A 19,556-nucleotide genomic window follows, 5' to 3' on the forward strand; every position below is an offset into this window, starting at 1 on the left:
ATCTTGGAAACACATTCTGCCTCTTTAATAGCAAAAAAAGATCAATGAAACAGCTATTGCTCGTAAGCACGTGCTAAACTTATTGACTAATTACAAATGAATACAACCAGAACTGATTGATTCTACAAGGGCACTGCAGGACACAAAGGACCCTTTCCTGTAAAAATGTGAAAATAAGACTTGGAGATATTGGAAATAACCAATCTGCACTATTGCCTCGGTAGCACGTACACTACATGTCAGAGGGTGACACCCAACTTCAGAGCAGGCACTCTCTTTCCTATCACTCGAACTAGGGACTCAATCTTCTGTCTCAGCCATTATCTGTCATGAAAATAATTAATAAAGTTGTATGTTGCTATTCGTAATCTACTGCAAGTGTCATCATCTTCCAATGCAATACACAGTCGCGTGGTAAAAACTGAGATTTGAGATCAGACGTTAGCAATGTTGTGTTCTTTGCTTGAAATCAGGTAAACCACATTTTCCAACAATCTGAAGAGCTTTCGGCCTCTTATAGATTGGACATACATTTTTGCCATCTCAAAGTAATAAAAAAAAAGGTCAGGACCTACTGATGGCTGCAAGGGCTGAAAACATCGGACCAAGGTATACATGCGACCCCACAAGACTTGTAACATAAGTAGTGGTGTTAAGCCCCTGCACTACACGAATGGATGATATAATACCCCCTTCTTTGCTTCCAAACCATAGTTGAATATAGGTATGAAAGCAGGAACACTCTCTACTAGCCTCTCCTTGACGTCACTGAGAACATGGTCATGGTCTTGTGCCAATCAGCAGTACCTCTTTTTGTATTGTGAGGTGTGTAAACATTTAGGAATGAGTCAACTGAAAAAAATGTCTATTACATTCTCATAATAACTAAAAATTGAATATAAAAAGAAAAAATAATGTCACAATAGATTTAGCTCATTGTATCAATGTATAATTCCATGTCTTTATATCACGCAGTCATAGTTGTAGACACAGCTCTTTCAAACACTGTTTAACAGTAAATAAAAAATAATCAGTTAAAAAAAATCTGCAAGTTGTGATGGCACCCCTTTGCTGATTTCTTAAGAAGAGTGGTCAAACTTTCAGTCGCCTGTCTTGCCAAATTCTGCAGCATATTGGCTAGCGACAGCCACCAGGCCAATTTGAATCATGCAACTTAACCCTCAACTGGCCTTTTCACACACCAATCAAGTACTCCTTTGCAGACTTTTCTATCCACATTTGTGGGGCTGCCTTTCCTGTTCTTGATATATGTGCTCAGCCAGTCTTCCAAGACAACCAGTAGGGGCAACAGGAGTTTTTCCAGGCCCTTGGCTAGGTTAACCCTCAGGCCTCTGAATGCCTCTAATGAAAACTGGACTTTATTCTTCAAATCAGTCTTGACACTGGGACATTATCTGTTATTTGCTTTGGAATATCTAAAACAGAGGATTTTAATTTGGGGTCGCTGTCTCGTGGAGGTCTAAGACACTCACTTGAGATTTATGACTGTTTAAAAAATGAAATAATAGGAGCCAATTAATAAAGCATACACACATAAAAACATCAAAATGTAAAATCTAACATTTTAAAAAACTCTGTTCTGAAGGAATTTGAAATGGACTGCTAAAAATTGAGTTGGCCTCCCTACCTTGATTTGTGAAAGCAAAGCAAATTCATCATACAGTCATATGGATGATTGCTGGCCACACCTTAAGCACTAGAAAGCGCTGACAAAGAGAATACTCACATTCGGAGCAAAAATGAAAAGTGATATGAAAGGTTCTAGCATATCACTTTGGCTTTTAGAAATAAAATAACATTTTGAAACATTCTACGCTTCCCATTAAATCGTGAGAATTAGCATCCTTCTTCAGCCCTGCGATTACTGCATTCAGCAGACAACTTTTACAGCTTTCCTAGTCCAGGCTCCTAAAGGATGCAGAAGGCTAATTATAAAGTTGTCAAGCAGCATTGCAGCATGTGTGATAACTCCGACCAATCACAGCTTATAACTAGTAGCACTTACTTGATAGTACCTTCTAGGAGCGGAGACGAACCAAGAACACTTCATACTATGGTTTTATAACAAAAAATCAATCACGCTCATCATTTTTCACGTATGTCACCAGCTTCATTACATCCACTCCATACCCTGAAAACTCCATGCACTTCCTGTTATCTTCTTCCTCTACAAAATGCGCCACCATTCCTTCTAACCAAACATTATTCCCTAAGACCCATCGCCCACAGTCTGTTTTTTTTATTTATTTTTAACAACTTTAACCCAATTTAAACCTGTTAATGCACAGGAACTACCACGGACTTTAGGGATGTTAATCACCACTTGCTTACAATGCAAGACTATGTCCCTGTCAAAAGGACCCACAAATACTCTAAACTCAAAAACTATGAAAACATATTTGCAGTAAATGATAGGGACTGATATACAATAGCCAGCATTACTAAATAACCAATCAGTATTTTCAAAACACACACTATAAAGGAAAGGCTACATAAGGTTTGCAATAACATTTCATATCTAAGCCTTAACCTATTAGCTGCTGAGGGTTTTCCAACCCAGTGCGGAGCCACTTTTTAGGTCTGGTATTAGCCAAGACTTTTTGGTTTTACTAAAATATTTATACTTACATATAGGGACATTCAGCCACCTCTCTTCATCCATTGGTTGTTTGTTGTGTCATTCACATGTTGCTTACTCCCACTACAGAATATAGAAAAGGGCAGTGGGTCAGCCTACATAAGCGACTGGTTAACTGCACTTTGAGTGACTGTATTTGCTCTTTCACAAGGAGCACATTCACACATAAGGTAATTCCTTTCAGTGACAGGTTTTTCGTTTTTACATCATAATTTAGTGTTGCCTTTCCTTTTAGAGCATCATGTAATAGCAGGATGCTTCTGATGTGAACACAGGGCACATTCCATCTTTATCAGATCTCATCTCATGGCTATGTTGTTGTAAATTTATTTTGATGTGTCTTGCTTTTCTCACTGCTGCTATGTCACAGCATACCAGACTGTGTCCATTTAAAACAGTTCTGCAGTAATTTATGCTCGATTTTTTACTCTTTCTTTCTATATTTCTTTCTTTTTCAAAGGCAATTAAAGCAAGACTGATTGACCTTTTAGGTCTGTGTTTACCAAGACGTTTTGACGATACCAAAATTATGTGTATAACCTAGTTACGTATTGGGGTTTCAGCCAGGCGTGTGGTTGGTTTCATTAACATTTCCCCCCATTCACTTGAGCATGCATTAAGGGGCAATTCATGAGCCTACTTCAGCCATTGGCTGACCTGACTATGAGTTACGGCATGCTGTCCTTTCACAAGGAACACATTCACATCCAAAGTAGATCCCCTCCAGTGCCAGGGAGTACTACGGTAATGTGTGGCTTTAGGACATGAAATATTTTTTTGCCTGTAGCAAATTCTTTTCTTTTTAGATTGATGAGGGTCTGGCATATTCCCAAAGTTTTGTAGACAAAAGGCTGGTGGCCAACACCAGACTTGTTGGCTTTGCCAATGTTTGTTTTTAATGTTTGGGACACTTTGGCCTTAGGCTTTGATAACCTTTTTTTCAAGAAAATGTATTCACACGAAATTTATGTCCGTTTTTACTCACATCTTGGGGATCCTTAAGTTACCCAGGATTTGTGTATTCCCTGGAGAGAACCTAGAAAATAGCCAAAATATGGCACAATGTTTTTATGTTGGGAAAATGAGGAAAGATGCAGCACACAAGAACGTGTATTTTTTCTAAAACTAGTATCAACAAAGGTTTGCTGTGCTAACATCACCATCTCCACAGCTATCAGGAAAACCATTTTCTTAAACCCTTTTTTGCATTTGTCTAAGTACTCTATTTTTCCTGTGTATTTTTCAAATTCAGTCAGGGAGTCATTTGTGTAGATTGATCATGGTTTTCCCGGCGGCTGAATTACAAAAGTAACACAACATTACGTTTATCTGACCTTTCTGAAAGCAGGGCTTTATGGTGTTTGCTGTGTGTCAAAACACACATTGGACGCAGAGCCAATCAATTGAGCTTCAGATTGTAATGATTTTTCATTGTGCACGGACCATGGCAATTTATATGGCAAACTCCAATGAATAAATATTTTGTATGAAAGAAACTGGTGTATTTTTTAAATAAATATGCATTAGATACGGAGTTTAGGAATAATTGGTATATGCACACCTCTGAATTTAGGGTTGCCCATACTGTTATGTGAGTTTGAGGGCATTTTGCAAAATGTGCTCTTTCATGCATACAAGGCTTACATTTGAGGACAAAAATGCAGAAAAATCTATTTGGTAATTATCAATGTTTTACTCTTCTGTGTTCCTACACTAATCAACCAATCAACATTTATAAAGGGCGGCTTTTCACCCAGGGGGTCTCAGGACGCTAGCTGGGGAACGCATGTCAGTCAAAGAGCCAGGTCTTGAGGTCCTTTCTGAACTGAGCCAGCAATGGGGACTGATTGAGGTGGAGCGGCATCGTGCTCCAGGTCTGTGCAGCAAAGTAGGAGAAGGCTCTTCCTCCAGCCATGCTCTTCCGGATCCTGGGGATGGTAGCAAAGACCAGTTGCGCTGAGCGGCATTGCCTAGAGGGAGTGTAGAAGGAGAGGCGGTGGTTGAAGTAGGCAAGTCCGACGTGTGGAGGGCCTTGTATGCGTGGGTCAGGAGTTTGAAGGTGATGCGTTTGTTGACAGGGAGCCAGTGTAGGTCTCTCAGGTGGGCGGAGATGTGTCTGAGGCGGGGGATGTCCTGGATCAGTCTGACCGCTGCGTTCTGTATTCTCTGGAGTCTTGATTGCAGTTTTTGGTTGATTCCAGCATAGAGTGCATTGCCATAGTCGAGGTTACTGCTGAGGAGTGCCTGGGTGACTGTTCTTCTTGCATCAATGGTGGTCCACTTGAAGATCGTCCGGAGCAGTCGAAGGGTGTGGAAGCATGATTAGGAGACGGTGTTGGCTTAGTGAGCCATGGACAGTGATGAGTCGAGAATGAGGCAGAGGTTGCAGGTTTGATCATCGAAGGTGGGGCAGTTCCGTGGCTACTGAGTACCAGAAGTCATTCCCAGGCAGACGTGGCGAGGCCCAGGATGAGGATTTCCATCTTGTCCAAACTGAGCTTGAGGCAGCTGTCCCTCACCCAGTTGGCAACTGCCTTCATTCCCTTGTGAAGGTTCTTTTTGGCTGTTGATGGTTGGTCGGTGAGGGAGAGAATGAGCTGTGTGTCGTCTCCCAATACAAACGGTACCCACTTTGAAAGTGGGCCTTTCACTCACATAAGGAAAGGCCTCCAAAGCGGCATGCAGACATTTAATTTGTGGCATGAAAAATTACCCTGTAAGGTTTTCAGGAAAATGTAGGTAAGAAAACGCGTTGTGGGATACATGCAAAACACACCACCATGGACTTCTCAGGTTGTCTAGTATTCAGAAATGTCTGGGTTTTGTAGGGTTTTCTGGGTGGTGACTTAGCCCGGGCCCAACTACTTACATCACCAATGTGCATCTATTTTGCTGGGAAAAATCTAATGTCTTCACGTTGTGTTTTGGGGCCTTTCTTGTCACACCGCCAGGCCCAACCCAACATATGGATTATTGTTTTTATTAGGTGAAGTGTGGGAATGCTGAGTAGCAGGAATTTTGTTGACTCCTCCCCCAACACAAACACACATGTGAGGAAAAAGCACAATTTCAGCCAAAGTTTAAGGTCTGCAAGGCACCATGGGTAAGAAAACGTAGTGGAATTCACACAAGTCACACCACCCTGGGCTCCCCTGTGTGTCTACTTTTCAGAAATATCTGGGTTTAGAAGGGTTCACTGGCTGCCAGTTGAGTCCATGCTCAAACAGTGCTATCATTCAGCATGGTAAGTGAGAGAAAACTGTGGTGTACCCCTACTCTGCCAGCCCATATGTCAAACCTATGCCTAAAAGAATCCAAATTTCCTTTTACTTGCCATGGTGGTAATGTAGGACTCAGTGGGTACAAAGACTGTCGGGCATTAGTGGCAGGGGATAGACCTTATGCTTAGGAGCCCAACACTAACATATATCTTTCCTTAAAAGCATTAATATTTATATATAACCCAGTAGTAGCCACCAGTGTGTAGTTACAGTTAGGTCAGAGTTTGCATAGAAAGAAAGGATGTTTCGTTTTGCTAACAACTTTGGTCCAGTTTAATGATTCTTCATAAAACTTCCCCAAAAAAACTTTCATCCACTTGAGCTCTTTCATGAAAAGTTTCAGGGCAACCAGTCAAGAGGAGATCAAAAAAATGAGGGGTGTCCCAAAACACTGATAGCCCATGTTAATTGTAATAGAAAATTTTGAGAAGCAAAGAGCGATACAGAAAAAAAAGGCTAAATGGAACTGCACCAAATATGGCAACAAGTTAGAACTTCACTCAGAAAGCACACTTTGCTTTATTTAGTTTAAGTCTTTCCAAACGTTTTTGGGAAGTTTGTGCTTTTGAGAGGTACTCCGGTGGTTATGAAAAGGATAAAGAAATTAGTTATGTCTGCACAGCTAGTGTCTAGGTATTCTCTGATTAGCCAATTTAAAAGCGGAGCAGTCAATCCTGATTGGCTGGCCACAACCTGAACAACATGTTGTGGCACCCATTACAGGACTGAGGGACATGGCCTCTGAATCATAAAAATGAATGAAAATATATTTAAGTAGGCAAGGCAGTGCATAATTTGAGTCAGTGGTTTCCGGTGCTCGACATTGGCACGTAATACTTAGCCCGGCGCCTGTGACAGTCTGTCACATGGTGGCGCTGTATGCCAAATTTGGGTATGAGCACAACAGCGGTTTATTAATTTAATTTTAATATACATTAACAATCACTAATAAGTGCCACCCAAGCCTTTCTTATAGCTTTGGGGGCCTTAAAGAGTATCAATTGTCACACTTGTAGGTGTGTGATGGTTAGTAGTTGTGTTGGTACTGTAATTGGCAGCACCAGCATGAGAGATGGATGGGTCAAGTTGCTGTGTACTCCTAATGAGGGGCCTGGCACTTACTGTTTTACAAATTACCCACTGAGGCAAGGTGAGCATACCTTGACCCCATGGGGCATGTGTGAGGTCAAACTGGGACCCCCGCCTTGACTAGCTGGCAACAACATGGACAAAAAGTTGTGGCAGCCATTACAGGGCTCAGGGACAAGGTTCCCACTGGAATGGATTAAAGAAAATGCCAGGTATTGATCACAAAAAGGAGCACAGAAAGAGTGACAATAGATTTTAGTCACAATGTAAATCATTTGTTGGAGGAAGCATACTAATCTCAAGAACTGTGGTGTTTTCTACAGTGATTTTATTCTGTGAAAAATACTGACCCTCTGCTGTGGTTTAGTTGATTTTTGTGCACTACTGCAGAGTCCACAGTGTAATAACGAACAACTAGAGTGCCCACAATCTGTATTTATAACAAAAGGGTGGCACACCTAAAGCCATCTTTACAGCTGCAAAGCTAAAAAACTTAAAGTGTTTTCTTAAGAACTGAAGAAAATTAAGGGTTTATGTTTGGCACAGAAATTATGGTTAGTGCTATATAAAGTTAAAATGAGGTCCCAATTTCTATTTCTTTAAGTTGATAAAATATCTTCCTCATCTATTGCAGTAAAACATTCTAACATACATCTTCAAACACCAGCAGCAGCCTGTTAGTTAACTCATCTGCAGCGTTACCACAGAATTCCAAAGACATTTTTATAATCAAGTCAAAAGTGAGGCACTCCTGTACGCCATTTTGTTGGAATAGGAGATGTTGAATTTAAAGCCTTTTCTAAAGACAGGCTGAGGTAAATGAGCATTGAGATATTAATGCAAACATGAAACCAGAATGGTAAAATGTGAGGTGACGTGTGAGTTGCTGGTAACTGGAGGAATAATATATTTTAAAGGGGCTAAAACTAGTTGTAGACAGACGTCTACATCAGTACAGCATCCACTTTCCACATCTGTTTAACAGCTCCCTCATTTTAAAACAGTAACACACATATGTACACATATATGGAAAATGTCACTTACCCAGTGTACATCTGTTCGTGGCATTAGTCCCTGCAGATTCACATGCTGTGCACATCCCGCCATCTGGTGTTGGGCTCGGAGTGTTACAAGTTGTTTTTCTTCGAAGAAGTCTTTTTGAGTCACGAGACCTCCCATTTCGACTCCATTGCGCATGGGCGTCGACTCCATCTTAGATTGTTTTACCCGCAGAGGGTGAGGTAGGAGTTGTGTATGCTAGTAATAGTGCCCATGCAATGGAGTGAATGCGTATGTACATAATAAAGTTTTAAGTAATCTATTTACAAATGTACAAATGTTTAAGATCTACTTCTAAACGGCTACAGGCTCCCGGGGAGGCGGGTGGGCGCATGTGAATCTGCAGCGACTAATGCCACGAACAGATGTACACTGGGTAAGTGACATTTTCAGTTCGATGGCATGTGTAGCTGCAGATACACATGCTGTGCATAGACTAGTAAGCAGTTATCTCCCCAAAAGCGGTGGTTCAGCCTGTAGGAGTTGAAGTAGTTTGAAATAAATGTTCTTAATACAGCTTGACCTACTGTTGCTTGTTGTGCAGTTAGCACATCTACACAGTAGTGCTTGGTAAATGTATGAGGCGTAGACCATGTTGCTGCCTTACATATTTCGTTCATTGGAATATTTCCTAGAAAGGCCATGGTAGCACCTTTCTTTCTGGTTGAGTGTGCCTTTGGTGTAATAGGCAGTTCTCTTTTAGCTTTAAGATAGCAGGTTTGAATGCACTTAACTATCCATCTAGCAATGCCTTGTTTTGAAATTGGATTTCCTGTATGAGGTTTTTGAAAGGCGATAAATAGTTGTTTTGTCTTTCGAATTAGTTTTGTTCTGTCAATGTAGTACATTAGTGCTCTTTTGATGTCTAATGTATGTAGTGCTCTTTCGGCTACAGAATCTGGCTGTGGGAAGAACACTGGTAATTCTACCGTTTGATTTAAGTGGAACGGTGAGAATACTTTTGGTAAAAATTTAGGATTGGTCCGTAGAACAACTTTATTTTTGTGTATTTGAATAAATGGTTCTTGAATGGTAAATGCTTGAATTTCACTCACTCTTCTTAGAGATGTGATGGCAATTAAAAATGCAACTTTCCACGTTAAGTATTGCATTTCACAAGAGTGCATGGGCTCAAAAGGTGGACCCATGAGTCGTGTTAGGACAATGTTGAGGTTCCATGAAGGAACTGGTGGTGTTCTTGGTGGTATAATTCTCTTTAGGCCTTCATTAAACGCCTTTATGACTGGTATCCTAAACAATGAAATTGAGTGCGTAATTTGTAGGTAAGCAGAAATTGCCGTAAGATGTATTTTAATGGAAGAGAAAGCTAGGTTAGATTTTTGCAAATGTAGTAAGTATCCTACTATTTCTTTTGCAGATGCTTGTAAAGGTTGAATTTGATTATTATGGCAGTAATAAACAAATCTTTTCCACTTATTTGCATAACAGTGTCTAGTGGTAGGTTTTCTAGCCTGTTTTATGACCTCCATACATTCTTGTGTGAGGTCTAAGTGCCCGAATTCTAGGATTTCAGGAGCCAAATTGCTAGATTCAGCGATGCTGAATTTGGATGTCTGATCTGTTGTTTGTGTTGTGTTAACAGATCTGGTCTGTTTGGCAGTTTGATATGAGGTACTACTGAAAGGTCTAGTAGTGTTGTGTACCAAGGTTGCCTTGCCCATGTTGGTGCTATTAGTATGAGTTTGAGTTTGTTTTGACTCAACTTGTTTACTAGATATGGAAGAAGTGGGAGAGGGGGAAAAGCGTACGCAAATATCCCTGACCAGTTCATCCATAGTGCATTGCCCTGAGACTGATGTTGTGGGTACCTGGATGCGAAGTTTTGGCATTTTGAGTTTTCTTTTGTTGCAAATAGATCTATTTGTGGCGTTCCCCACATTCTGAAGTAAGTGTTCAGTATTTGGGGGTGAATTTCCCATTCGTGGATCTGTTGGTGATCCCGAGAGAGATTGTCTGCTAACTGATTCTGAATCCCTGGAATAAATTGTGCTATTAGGCGAATGTGGTTGTGAATCGCCCAATGCCATATTTTTTGTGGTAGGAGACACAACTGTGTCGAGTGTGTTCCTCCCTGGTTGTTTAGGTAATACATTGTTGTCATGTTGTCTGTTTTGACAAGAGTGTATTTGTGGGTTATTTTGGGTTGAAATGCTTTCAGAGCTAGAAATACCGCTAACAGTTCTAAGTGGTTTATATGAAACTGTTTTTGCTGAATGTCCCATTGTCCTTGGATGCTGTGCTGATTGAGGTGTGCTCCCCACCCTGTCATGGATGCATCTGTCGTTATTACGCATTGTGGCACTGGGTCTTGAAAAGGCCGCCCTTGGTTTAAATTTATACTGTTCCACCATTGAAGCGAGATGTATGTTTGGCGGTCTATCAACACCAGATCTAGAAGTTGACCCTGTGCCTGTGACCACTGTGATGCTAGGCACTGTTGTAAGGGCCGCATGTGCAACCTTGCGTTTGGGACAATGGCTATGCATGAGGACATCATGCCTAGGAGTTTCATTACTAATTTGACCTGTATCTTTTGGTTTGGATACATGGCTTGTATGACATTTTGGAATGTTTGGACTCTTTGTGGACTTGGAGTGGCAATTCCTTTTACTGTGTTGATTGTTGCTCCTAGGTATTGCTGTGTTTGACACAGCAGAAGGTGTGACTTTGAGTAATTGATTGAGAAACCTAGTTTGTGTAGGGTTTGTATGACGTAATTTGTGTGTTGTGAACACTGTTTTTGCGTGTTGGTTTTGATTAACCAATCGTCTAGGTACGGGAACACATGTATTTGCTGCCTTCTGATATGTGCAGCTACTACTGCTAGACATTTTGTAAAAACTCTTGGCGCAGTTGTTATTCCGAATGGCAACACTTTGAATTGGTAATGTATCCCTTGGAATACAAACCTTAGGTACTTCCTGTGTGAAGGATGTATTGGTATATGGAAATATGCATCCTTTAGATCCAGTGTTGTCATGTAGTCTTGTTGTTTGAGCAGTGGGATTACTTCTTGTAATGTAACCATGTGAAAATGGTCTGATTTGATGTATGTATTTAATATTCTGAGATCTAGTATAGGTCTTAGAGTTTTGTCTTTTTTGGGTATCAGAAAGTACAGTGAGTAAACTCCTGTGTTTAGTTCTTGTTTTGGTACTAACTCTATTGCTTCTTTTTGGAGCAATGCTTGAACTTCTAGTCCTAGAAGATTTATATGTTGTTTTGACATATTGTGTGTTTTCGGTGGAATGTTTGGAGGGAATTTGATAAATTCTATGCAATAACCATGCTGGATAATTGCTAAGACCCAAGTGTCTGTTGTTATTTCCTCCCAATGTTTGTAAAACTTGGTTAGTCTCCCCCCCACAGGTGTTATGTGTTGGGGATTTGTGACCTTGAAGTCACTGTTTGTTTGGAGGAGTTTTGGGACTTTGGAACTTTCCTCTGTTCCTTTGAAATTGTCCCCCTCTATATTGTCCCCGAAAACCTCCCCGCTGATACTGGCTCTGGTAAGTGGGCTTTGTTTGTGAGGCTGTGGCTTCTGTGGTTTGCCCTCGAAACCCCCCTCGAAATTGTGTCTTTCGAAATGTGCCTCTGCTCTGTGGGGAGTAGAGTGCGCCCATGGCTTTGGCCGTGTCAGTGTCTTTTTTAAGTTTTTCGATCGCAGTGTCCACCTCCGGCCCAAACAACTGCTGTCCGTTGAATGGCATATTCAGCACAGCTTGCTGTATCTCTGGTTTAAATCCTGATGTACGCAGCCATGCATGTCTCCTTATTGTTACAGCTGTGTTGACAGTTCTGGCAGCTGTGTCTGCAGCATCCATTGCTGACCGTATCTGATTATTTGAGATACCCTGTCCTTCTTCTACTACTTGCTGCGCTCTTTTTTGGAACTCCTTGGGTAAATGTTCAATAAGGTGTTGCATCTCATCCCAATGGGCCCTATCATATCTGGCTAGCAAAGCTTGCGAATTTGCAATACGCCACTGGTTTGCTGCCTGTGCCGCCACCCTTTTGCCTGCAGCATCGAATTTTCGACTTTCTTTATCTGGAGGTGGTGCATCTCCTGAAGTATGAGAGTTGGCTCTTTTGCGCGCTGCTCCCACTACAACAGAGTCTGGTGTTAGCTGTTGTGTAATGTACACTGGGTCTGTTGGTGGCGGTTTATATTTTTTATCTACTCTTGGTGTAGTGGCTCTCCCTTTAACAGGCTCCTCAAACACTTGTTTGGAGTGTTTTAGCATTCCGGGTAGCATAGGAAGACTCTGATATTGGCTGTGTGTAGACGACAGTGTATTAAAAAGAAAGTCGTCCTCAATGGGCTCTGAATGAAGGCTGACATTATGAAATGCAGCTGCTCTTGACACCACTTGTGCATAGCCTGTACTATCCTTTGGTGGCGATGGTTTAGCTGGATAGCATTCTGGACTATTGTCTGACACTGGTGCGTCATAAAGGTCCCATGCGTCAGGGTCATCTTGACTCATTCCTGTATGAGTTGGGGATTGCATCATTGGTGGAGTGGCTACCGGTGATGGTTGCGGAGAGTGATGTGGTGATGGTGGTGGTGTTACTTGTTCAGCCACCTTTGCGTGTGGCTGTTTGTCTTTGTCTTGGAAGGCAAGCTTGCGTTTCATTTTGACTGGAGGAAGAGTGCTGATCTTCCCTGTATCTTTTTGAATAAAGAGCCGTCTTTGTGTGTGATCTGGCTCTATTGCCTGTAATTCCTGTCCAAATCTATGTGTCTTCATTTGTGTGGACAGTCCTTGTTTCTCAGTGTAGGAACTTGTTTTCGGTTCCGAGGCCGGATATTTCGGTACCGAAACCTTTTCGGCTGCTTTTTTCGGCTCCGACGAAACCTTTTTTACTTTCGGCGTCGTGCTCTCTCGGTGCCGACCCGTTTCGGTGCCGCTGTTTCGGTGCCGAATCTTCTCTGAGCCACTATCTCGGGCCCGAGATTGCTGTGTGCCGGTATCTCGACCGGAGTCGGATGACTTCGACACCAGCTCGCCCTTTTTCGGTGCCGATGAACGGTCACCTACTTTTCGGGTTAAGCCATGGCCTGTTGGCAGTGGCGTCCCCTGGGCTTTAGCGCTTTTCTCGTGAGTTTTTGTTTTCGACGTCTTACTCACGGTTTTCGGCGTTTCCACGGGATTGATCTCCTCAGAGTTCGACTCCTGGGTGGAGAATGTTTCTTCCTCCTCCTCGAAACGCTCTTGTCCTGTCGGCGCCGACGCCATTTGCAGCCTTCTTGCTCTTCGCTCCCTGAGTCTCTTCCTGGACCGAAACGCTCGACAGGCCTCACAAGTATCCTCCTTGTGTTCTGGTGACAAACACAAGTTACAGACCAGATGTTGATCTGTATATGGATACTTGTTATGGCATTCTGGACAGAAGCGGAATGGGGTCCGTTCCATCAGCCTTGAAGAGACACGTGGCCGGGCCGCCCAGGCCCCGACGGGGATGGAAGAAAACCCCGAAGGGCCACCGGAGCTCTTCTTAATTCGGTGTCGATCTGTTGTAACTAACCCGATACCGAACGCAAACAATACCGACGATTTTTCCGAGATTCTAACTAACTTTCCGACCCGAAACACGGAGCGAAAAGGAACACGTCCAAACCCGATGGCGGAAAAAAAACAATCTAAGATGGAGTCGACGCCCATGCGCAATGGAGTCGAAATGGGAGGAGTCCCTCAGTCTCGTGACTCGAAAAGACTTCTTCGAAGAAAAACAACTTGTAACACTCCGAGTCCAACACCAGATGGCGGGATGTGCACAGCATGTGTATCTGCAGCTACACATGCCATCGAACATATAAATATATATTTTTTAGCAAATACTCCTGTTGCCACCATTGGTTCAGGAACCTGATCCCTGTTTCTAATCTAGGCAAAGGAAGTAGGTAGCACAGCACTCGGGTTCAGCAAACCTGTTTTATTTCATTTTCTTTTGAAAAAGTGTAAACATTGCGGTAATGGCAAACACCTTTCAGCCGGAGCCTTCCACAGGGTCATAGAGTTTACAAGTATATATATGGAAAATGTCACTTACCCAGTGTACATCTGTTCGTGGCTTTAGTCGCTGCAGATTCACATGCTGTGCACATCCCGCCATCTGGTGTTGGGCTCGGAGTGTTACAAGTTGTTTTTCTTCGAAGAAGTCTTTTTTCGAGTCACGAGACCGAGGGACTCCTCCCATTTCGACTCCATTGCGCATGGGCGTCGACTCCATCTTAGATTGTTTTCCCCGCAGAGGGTGAGGTAGGAGTTGTGTACGCTAGTAATAGTGCCCATGCAATGGAGTAAATACGTATGTACATAATAAAGTTTAAAATAATATATTTACAAATTTACAAATGTTCAAGATCAACTTCTAAACGGCTACAGGCTCCCGGGGAGGCGGGTGGGCGCATGTGAATCTGCAGCGACTAATGCCACGAACAGATGTACACTGGGTAAGTGACATTTTCCGTTCAATGGCATGTGTAGCTGCAGATACACATGCTGTGCATAGACTAGTAAGCAGTTATCTCCCCAAAAGCGGTGGTTCAGCCTGTAGGAGTTGAAGTTGTTTGAAATAATGTTCGTAGTACAGCTTGACCTACTGTGGCTTGTTGTGCCGTTAACACATCTACACAGTAGTGTTTGGTAAATGTATGAGGCGTAGACCATGTTGCTGCCTTACATATTTCGTTCATTGGAATATTTCCTAGAAAGGCCATGGTAGCACCTTTTTTTCTGGTTGAGTGTGCCTTTGGTGTAATAGGCAGCTCTCTCTTTGCTTTAAGATAGCAGGTTTGAATACACTTAACTATCCCTCTAGCAATGCCTTGTTTAGAAATTGGATTCCCTGTATGAGGTTTTTGGAAAGCAATAAATAGTTGTTTTGTTTTTCAAATTAGTTTTGTTCTGTCAATGTAGTACATTAGTGCTCTTTTGATGTCTAATGTATGCAGTGCTCTTTCAGCTACAGAATCTGGCTGTGGGAAGAACACTGGTAATTCTACTGTTTGATTCAAGTGGAACGGTGAGATCACTTTTGGTAAAAACTTTGGATTTGTCCGTAGAACTACTTTATGCTTGTGTATTTGAATAAATGGTTCTTGTATGGTAAATGCTTGAATTTCACTCACTCTTCTTAGAGATGTGATGGCAATCAAAAATGCAACTTTCCATGTTAAGTATTGCATTTCACAAGAGTGCATGGGCTCAAAAGGTGGACCCATGAGTCGTGTTTAGACAATGTTGAGGTTCCATGAAGGAACTGGTGGTGTTCGTTGTGGTATAATTCTCTTTAGGCCTTCCATAAATGCTTTTATGACTGGTATCCTAAATAATGAAGTTGAGTGCGTAATTTGCAGGTAGGCTGAAATTGCGGTCAGATGTATCTTTATTGAAGAGAAAGCTAGCTTTGACTTTTGCAATTGTAGTAAGTATCCTACTATATCTTTGGCAGATGCGTGTAAGGGTTAAATTTGATTATTATGGCAGTAATAAACAAATCTTTTCCACTTATTTGCATAGCAGTGTCTAGTGGTAGGTTTCCTAGCTTGTCTTATGACCTCCATACATTCTTGTGTGAGGTCTAAGTGTCCGAATTCTAGGATTTCAGGAGCCAAATTGCTAGAATCAGCGATGCTGGATTTGGATGTCTGATCTGTTGTTTGTGTTGTGTTAACAGATCTGGTCTGTTTGGTAGTTTGACATGAGGTACTACTGAGAGGTCTAGTAGTGTTGTGTACCAAGGTTGTCTTGCCCATGTCAGTGCTATTAGTATGAGTTTGAGTTTGTTTTGACTCAATTTGTTTACTAGATATGGAAGGAGTGGGAGAGGGGGAAAAGCGTAAGCAAATATCCCTGACCAGCTCATCCATAACGCATTGCCCTGAGACTGATGTTGTGGGTACCTGGATGCGAAGTTTTGGCAGTTTGAGTTTTCCTTTGTTGCAAATAGATCTATTTGTGGTGTTCCCCACATTTGGAAGTAAGTGTTTAGTATTTGGGGGTGAATGTCCCATTCGTGGATCTGTTGGTGATCCCGAGAGAGATTGTCTGCTAACTGGTTCTGAATTCCTGGAATAAATTGTGCTATTAGGCGAATGTGGTTGTGAATCGCCCAATGCCATATTTTCTGTGTTAGGAGACACAACTGTGTCGAGTGTGTGCCTCCCTGTTTGTTTAGGTAATACATTGTTGTCATGTTGTCTGTTTTGACAAGAATGTGTTTGTGGCTTATTATGGGTTGAAATGCTTTGAGCGCTAGAAATACCGCTAACAGTTCTAAGTGATTTATGTGAAACTGTTTTTGCTGTATGCCCCATTGTCCTTGGATGCTGTGTTGATTGAGGTGTGCTCCCCACCCTATCATGGAAGCATCTGTTGTTATTACGTATTGTGGCACTGGGTCTTGGAAAGGCCGCCCTTGGTTTAAATTTATACTGTTCCACCATTGAAGCGAGATGTATGTTTGGCGGTCTATCAACACCAGATCTAGAAGCTGACCCTGTGCTTGTGACCATTGTGATGCTAGGCACTGTTGTAAGGGCCGCATGTGTAACCTTGCGTTTGGGACAATGGCTATGCATGAAGACATCATGCCTAGTAGTTTCATCACCAGTTTGACTTGTATCTTTTGATTTGGATACATGGTCTGTATTACATTGTGAAATGTGTGAACTCTTTGTGGACTTGGAGTGGCAATCCCTTTTGCTGTGTTGATTGTTGCTCCTAAGTATTGCTGTGTTTGACACGGCAGAAGGTGTGACTTTGTGTAGTTGATTGAGAAACCTAGTTTGTGGAGGATTTCTATGACATATTTTGTGTGTTGTGAACACCGTCTTAGCGTGTTGGTTTTGATTAACCAATCGTCTAGGTACGGGAACACATGTATTTGCTGCCTTCTGATATGTGCAGCTACTACTGCTAGGCATTTTGTAAAAACTCTTGGTGCAGTTGTTATTCCGAATGGCAACACTTTGAATTGGTAATGTATCCCTTGGAATACAAACCTTAGGTACTTTCTGTGTGAAGGATGTATTGGTATATGGAAATATGCATCCTTTAGGTCTAGTGTTGTCATGTAGTCTTGTTATTTGAGCAGTGGGATTACGTCTTGTAATGTAACCATGTGAAAGTGATCTGATTTGATGTAGGTATTTAATGTTCTGAGATCTAGTATAGGTCTCAGGCTCTTGTCTTTTTTGGGTATCAGAAAGTACAGGGAGTAAACTCCTGTGTTTATTTGTTGTTTTGGTACTAACTCTATTGCTTCTTTCTGTAGCAATGCCTGAACTTCTAGTCCTAGAAGATCTATATGTTGTTTTGACATATTGGGTGTTTTCGGTGGGATGTTTGGAGGGAATTTGAGAAATTCTATGCAATAACCATGCTGGATAATTGCTAAGACCCAAGTGTCTGTTGTTATTTCCTCCCAATGTTTGTAAAACTTGGTTAGTCTCCCCCCCACAGGTGTTATGTGTTGGGGATTTGTGACCTTGAAGTCACTGCTTGTTTGGAGGAGTTTTGGGACTTTGGAACTTTCCTCTATTCCTTTGAAATTGTCCCCCTCTATATTGTCCCCGAAAACCTCCCCGCTGATACTGGCTCTGGTAAGTGGGCTTTGTGAGGTTGTGGCTTCTGTGGTTTGCCCTCGAAACCCCCCTCGAAATTGTGTCTTTCGAAATGTGCCTCTGCTCTGTGGGGAGTAGAGTGCGCCCATGGCTTTGGCCGTGTCAGTGTCTTTTTTAAGTTTTTCGATCGCAGTGTCCACCTCCGGCCCAAACAACTGCTGTCCGTTGAATGGCATATTCAGCACAGCTTGCTGTATCTCTGGTTTAAATCCTGATGTACGCAGCCATGCATGTCTCCTTATTGTTACAGCTGTGTTGACAGTTCTAGCAGCTGTGTCTGCAGCATCCATTGCTGACCGTATCTGATTATTGGAGATACCCTGTCCTTCTTCTACTACTTGCTGCGCTCTTTTTTGGAACTCCTTGGGTAAATGTTCAATAAGGTGTTGCATCTCATCCCAATGGGCCCTATCATATCTGGCTAGCAAAGCTTGTGAATTTGCAATACGCCACTGGTTTGCTGCCTGTGCCGCCACCCTTTTGCCTGCAGCATCGAATTTTCGACTTTCTTTATCTGGAGGTGGTGCATCTCCTGAAGTATGAGAGTTGGCTCTTTTGCGCGCTGCTCCCACTACAACAGAGTCTGGTGTTAGCTGTTGTGTAATGTACACTGGGTCTGTTGGTGGCGGTTTATATTTTTTATCTACTCTTGGAGTAATGGCTCTCCCTTTAACAGGCTCCTCAAACACTTGTTTGGAGTGTTTTAGCATTCCGGGTAGCATAGGAAGACTCTGATATTGGCTGTGTGTGGACGACAGTGTATTAAAAAGAAAGTCGTCTTCAATGGGCTCTGAATGAAGGCTGACATTATGAAATGCAGCTGCTCTTGAAACCACCTGTGCGTAGCCTGTACTATCCTCTGGTGGCGATGGTTTAGCTGGATAGCATTCTGGACTATTATCTGACACTGGTGCGTCATAAAGGTCCCATGCGTCAGGGTCATCTTGACTCATTCCTGTATGAGTTGGGGATTGCATCATTGGTGGAGTGGCTACCGGTGATGTTTGCGGAGAGTTACGTGGGGATGGTGGCGGTGTTACTTGTTTAGCCACCTTTGCGTGTGGCTGTTTGTCTTTGTCTTGGAAGGCAAGCTTGCGTTTCATTTTGACTGGAGGAAGAGTGCTGATCTTCCCTGTATCTTTTGAATAAAGAGCCGTCTTTGTGTGTGATCTGGCTCTATTGCCTGTAATTCCTGTCCAAATCTATGTGTCTTCATTTGTGTGGACAGTCCTTGTTCCTCAGTGTAGGAACTTGTTTTCGGTTCCGAGGCCGGATATTTCGGTACCGAAACCTTTTCGGCTGCTTTTTTCGGCTCCGACAAAACCTTTTTTACTTTCGGCGTCGTGCTCTCTCGGTGCCGACCCGTTTCGGTGCCGAATCTTCTCTGAGCCACTATCTCGGGCCCAAGATTGCTGTGTGCCGGTATCTCGACCGGAGTCGGATGACTTCGACACCAGCTCGCCCTTTTTCGGTGCCGATGAACGGTCACCTACTTTTCGGGTTAAGCCATGGCCTGTTGGCGGTGGCGTCCCCTGGGCTTTAGCGCTTTTCTTGGTTTCGACGTCTTACTCACGGTTTTCGGCGTTTCCTCGGGATCGATCTCCTCAGAGTCCGACTGGAGAATGTTTCTTCCTCCTCCTCGAAACGCTCTTGTCCTGTCGGCGCCGACGCCATTTGCAGTCTTCTTGCTCTTCGGTCCCTGAGTGTCTTCCTGGACCGAAACGCTCGACAGGCCTCACAAGTATCCTCCTTGTGTTCTGGTGACAAACACAAGTTACAGACCAGATGTTGATCTGTATATGGATACTTGTTATGG

General features: G+C 42.7%; 1 protein-coding gene across 6 annotated transcripts in view; it reads right to left on the bottom strand.

Annotated features, from left to right (window-relative positions):
• ITSN2 (intersectin 2) overlaps positions 1–19,556 on the bottom strand; it is a 1,003,157-nt gene that overhangs the window by 882,863 nt on the left and 100,738 nt on the right. For 2 of the 6 annotated variants that reach the window (XM_069236035.1, XM_069236038.1), the window contains exon 2: positions 2,650–2,722. The exons of the other annotated variants lie outside the window; for them this stretch is intronic. The gene's annotated coding sequence lies outside the window, so the exon portion shown is untranslated. The remainder of the gene's footprint in view (positions 1–2,649; positions 2,723–19,556) is intronic. 6 annotated transcript variants of the gene reach the window in all.

The sequence above is a fragment of the Pleurodeles waltl genome, chromosome 5, assembly GCF_031143425.1.
Source record: "Pleurodeles waltl isolate 20211129_DDA chromosome 5, aPleWal1.hap1.20221129, whole genome shotgun sequence".
NCBI lineage: Eukaryota > Metazoa > Chordata > Amphibia > Caudata > Salamandridae > Pleurodeles > Pleurodeles waltl.